Source organism: Apostichopus japonicus, chromosome 19 (genome assembly GCF_037975245.1).
Source record: "Apostichopus japonicus isolate 1M-3 chromosome 19, ASM3797524v1, whole genome shotgun sequence".
NCBI classification, from domain to species: Eukaryota; Metazoa; Echinodermata; class Holothuroidea; order Aspidochirotida; family Stichopodidae; genus Apostichopus; species Apostichopus japonicus.
This window is the reverse complement of record NC_092579.1, coordinates 25,135,007-25,140,515: the sequence shown is the minus strand read 5'-3', so window position 1 is coordinate 25,140,515 and position 5,509 is coordinate 25,135,007.

Sequence of the window (5,509 nt, the reverse complement as noted above, 5' to 3'; positions counted from 1 at the left end):
CCAGAGGTCAAAGGCGGAAAGCCATGTAAACATGATATCTCAAGCAGTAAAAGATGCATGAACTTTAAACTTGGTGTGTAGATAGCCCTTGGTGAGCAAGTAATATCTATTGTTTTTTCATGAAGGTCAAAGGTCATTTGGGGTCACCAGAGGTCAAAAGTTAAAAAACTTTTAAACATGATATCTCAAGAAGTAAAAGATGCTTGAACTTTAAACTTAGTGTGTTGATAGCCCTTGGTGAGCAGGTAATCCCTATGGTTTTTCATGGGAGCCAAGGTCATTTGAGGTCACCAGAGGTCAAAAGCTGAAAACCATGTAAACACGATATCTCAAATAGTAAAGTTGACTTGAGCTTTAAACATAGTATGTTGGTAACTCTTAGTGATTAGATGATCCCTGTTATTTTTGATGGAGGTCAAAGGTCATTTGGGGTCACCAGAGGTCAAAGGCTGAAAACAATAACTCCCATTGACAGGGTCTGACATGTTTTTTTTTATAAATATGCTTATTTTAGGAGATACAAGGCAAAGAAAAAAATGTTTGTCAATATTTTAATATATGATAGAGCTCTGTGTGCTCTATAGACGAAACTAACTCCCACTTCGATCGGACACCTGGTTCTTAAGTTATGAGGTGCCAACGGTTGGATTTGATACCTTTTTAGCAATAACATTGTGTATGTACATTGGAGTGCATAACAATTTTAGGATAGAGTGCACTTCATCAAGGGGAACATTTTTCATAAAAACGTATCGCCATTCAAGGTTGCTTATGGGCAAAAAAATGTCCACTGACGTTAATTTTTGCAACAACTTCCAGTGACGAAGTCTGACGTGGCTGATATATTGGGACATATTGTGAATGCAGTAGGTGCACGTTTTACTAAATAACCGTTATGTAATCCAAGGTCACGAAAGGTCAATTATGGCTCTTGGGGGCAATAACTTGTGAAACTCCAACTGATATGGGTCTGATATGGTTTTCATGTTTTCCATGAAGGTCAAAGGTCACCACAGGTCAAAGTCTGAAAACCGTGTAAACACGATATCTCAAGAAGTAAAAGTTGCTTAAACTTTGTTTGTTGGTAGCCTATGGTGTGCTGATGATCCATAGTGTTTTTCATGGAGGCTAATGGTTATTTGAGGTCACCAGAGGTCAAAGGCTGTAAACCTTGTGAATACAATATCTCAAGAAGAAAAGTTTCATGAACTTTAACTTGGTATGTTGGTAGCCTTTGATGAGCAGATAATCCCTATTGTTTTTCATGGATGTCAAAGGTCATTCAAGGTCAATTGTTGGTTATAGTCAGAATAAGTAGAATTATACAGAAGTTAAGTTTGTTTGACCTTCGACCCTCTTTGCATAGATATGCATTACTCAATTCTGCAAGACTTGCCATTTCTGCTCAGCATTAGATCGGTAGAAAATCTTCTACCTAAAGTTTATTATCAAATGGGCAAGGAATCACTAAGTCTTTTGACTTTCTTGTGGCTATTTGCTGGCCAAATTGTGTTTTTTTTAAAGCTTTTAACACCCTCTCCCCAGTTTTGCATGTTTGTGTGCATTTGGAAATCTTACACCCTAAAAATACCCAACATTACCTCAATATGATACCACTTCTCTCTGGGACCTGACCTGTCTGAGCTTAGAGGCTCAGAGCATAGCAAACAGCATCTAAAGTCAATGGATGTGTACTAAGGCCTACACTACAGTTAGCTTATCAACGAATGTGACAATTTAGGGGTATGGAAGAACTTGACAGGGCAGACATTTTGTGGTCAAATTCTGCTCAATTGTACATTGTGTAGGCACAGAACAATAAATATTTTGAAATCATTGGATTTCTGAGGAACTACACATATGAAAAACGCATACAGTTGAGTGATTTGGATTCTTCCTTGATAGACATATGATTGATCAGATCCTTAAGTGCGTCAGTTATGAGCGCACCATGCTACAGTTCTAAACTTAGATGTCTTTTCATTTCAGTTCAAGAAATAGTAATTAAATTTTTAATTTGAGCCCATAGTCATATCAGCAATTGTCCATCTGTTCATCTATCTGTTCAAAATTGTTCAAAATGATCAGGACTATATGCTTACATGCTAACATGACTGATTTTGATGAAACTTACACACAATGAACATTCCTGGTGGATAGGCCATCAGAAGTTGTGAAAAATATAGGTCAAAGGTCATCGAGAGGTTGAGCTAACAAAAACCCTTAAATAAATAAATAAATAAATCAAAGCTAGTTATATATGCTCTTACAGCAAATGTATAAATATATGCGATTACACATGTAACAATTTCTACGCAGGTGTGAATTTTTTGAAATATGACAACTTCAAACTAAGTGTGACTTTGGACTAACATGGATCTGTAAGTATTTGAATTTGTATTTCAACAAACCATGACAGCTGCAGGTACAGTAGTACAGTATGTCATCTTGTTGGCCCAACAGTTTTAATCCATTTTTTAACTTCCAGGTTTCATGTAAACAGGACAGGGGAGAGCCCCCAACCACCAGGGCGTCGGCACCCCACGAAGAGGCTTAAACTGTGGTCGCCCTGCAAAGGTGTATAAAATGAAGATTGTCGCTTTGTCGGATCCCAAAGAAAAAACAAGGCCTTTTCCATGGAAAGCACTGAATGGTTGTCCAATGCTGGCTTAGGTTTGTCAAAATTAATCTTCAGAGTTCTATGCAACTTGGACAACAGTTGTGAACAGTTTTAATGTGGGTAGTGATAGAACATTATATTTAGTTCTTGTGGTCAAAAGTTAAAACCTTCAAATTATAGTAACTAAGCAACCATCAGTTGGAATTTCTTCAAAGATGGTATGGTATCATTCATTATTGGAAGTATTTAACAAAATAACATTATAATGATGTCTTTAGCTTTGAGAAATACTAGTCTACTTTCAAATTCAAAATGACTTATCCAGAAGATATATCACTTCATATTCTGTCTTAATGAACTGCTTCGCTCATTAAAACAAAATTGTAACCTTGACCAGAATATTATATACAACTAAACAGGTGACCTTCTTTCACAAATACTAAACCTTTTCAAAGGTACAAACCGCAGCACCTTTTCAATCTGTTATAGACAGAAACTTACTGTAGAAACCTTACATGAATGTACAATATTGATGCATTTCTTATTTTTAATTTTTTTCTCTTCCAATATCATGTAGTTTGCTATTTCTTCAACCCCAATGCCCTCCTCCAATGGCCATAGGTGTACGGGACCATTTCACTTTGGGGGGGCAGAAACTTTTGTGCCCGAAAGTTCCCTTGACACTATCTAAGCGGAGCGCCACCATCGGTTGGCGCGTAGCTCACAAGAATTTTTTTGGCCAAAAATGCCTCTCACATTGCCGGAAATGGCCCTTCTGAGGCCTTGCAAATTGCATCTAAACATTCTTTATTTTATAATCTCACGTTTTAGAAATTTACACTTCCCCCAAAATGTGGTAAATTAGAAGAAGAAAAAATGGTAACATCACTTTGAAGGGGAAAAATAGGACAGTGTATTTTTTATGCTCCCATTTAGTTACCGTATTTATTATTTTAACACAGTACTCAGCTACCTCCAGAAAAACATACATTGTTCAACGACAAGTAGGCTGGTTAATGTCACTGTGTCGGGTGAGACTGCAATTTGTCTCACAAAAAGTAGAAAAAATAACACAGAATATGATAAACCTGTACTTCAAGGCTTGTAGGCACCCCCCCCCCCTTACCATCCATGAACAAGAATACGTTTCTTATACACTCATGTCGGGATGTCCAGGTATACAGTTGACAAATTTTTGATAGTGCAAAAAGCGTGGTAATCCAGATGAGCTGCGCTTACGGTGGTTTTACACGGAAATATTCGGGCAACATGATGCTAAATAAAGAAAATCATTAGGCCTATATTAATATTAATGTCACAAAGCAAATAACATAAAATGCTCTCCACAGGATTGTTGGGCAAAAATTTGAAAGAGATTCGGGCAAGCTACTGCATATTATTTTTTTCTCCTCTTAGGCTGCCCCAATTTTTCAGGACTTTTGCCCGAATTTCTTGTCCTCTGGAAATGTGGGGGGGCAGTCTGCCCCCCTGCCCCCCCCGCCTCGTACGCCTATGCCAATGGCACCATGTAAAGTTTCCTATTTCTTTCATCTATGACAGAAATTTTGATGATACATTATCTTCAGACCATCTGCCAAGAGAATGCACCATACCAGCTCATCTGGATATCGATGAGTTCAAAAAGGTTCTATGGGTGCAGTTTCCATCTTCAATGGGTTGGACCTTACATTCAAAAGGGCCAATGCAAAGGGGACTTAATTGATCTTACTGAGGGGAGCACCTGCCCAGCAGAAATGAAAGATTGAAGCAGTCATTGGTTATATGTTCTGCCAATATCTGTACCATCCATATATTCAGAAGTAAGTATATTTGCTTCAAGTTCTAACCTTATCAAGGTTCCAAAATATAGTTGAACAATTCCATGAACATGAATGTGGTGGTGGGAACTGGTGTTCCCTGGTTCAATTTTAAACCTGTTTGATTCATAGAACCATCGTAGATGATCATTACTTTATCAAATCTTATTTACATGACACAGTGACAATACTAATACCATGATATTTATATTAAAAATTATCATGCACTGACCATTAAAATTCCGTACTCTTTTGGTATGTAGTACATGATACACATGAACCAGACTTTCCATAGTAATCTAGTGACTACATATGTGTGTCTGTTGAGTTGTGTATGATGTTTTAATGACACTGAGTTACTTTCCCATCATAGACCATTTGTCAGGTATGTTCAAGGACCCTCAATGGTGCAGATTGCTTGATGGCCAGCAAGATGAGGAATTTAATGAGTCCCTTGCTGCAAACAGAAACTAGGTTTTTATTTCTTAAAGTAGAATGATAGTGACAGAAAAAAAATCTCCCCTTTTCATATATAATGTAGTTTATATGTTACCAAGCAACATATTTTTTTAATTTTCCAAATAGCACCCGGAAAGTTATAAAAAAGGGAATTAAAACATTGTTTTTCGTCTCCTTAATTGATACGAATTTTGGAATTTGCAAACACTGCAACGACCTTGAACAGCCCTCAGGTCAGTGAATGACGTCACTGTGATGATCTTTTCTGTTGTGCACTGTTCAGTACGGAGCTGTGCGTGCATTTCTTGCAGCATAACTGTTATTTTAGTTTAATTTTCTGGCGTAATGTTCAAGACATAAATAGATAATAAATATCTTGGTGTTTCTTGATTACTTCACCACGTGTTTACAAGTTTTTTTTACGAAATTTGTGCAACGATTTCCCAATATCTGAAGAGGTAACTCGCAAGCTGACCCAAAGTAACCTAAATCCATGATCACGTTGTTGGCGGGTTTTATACAAGTGCTGTATGAATGTGCTTACTTACCTGTCAAACTGGCACAATAATAATAGTGATGATAGTCTCAAACGTAGATTATTATAACATCCGAA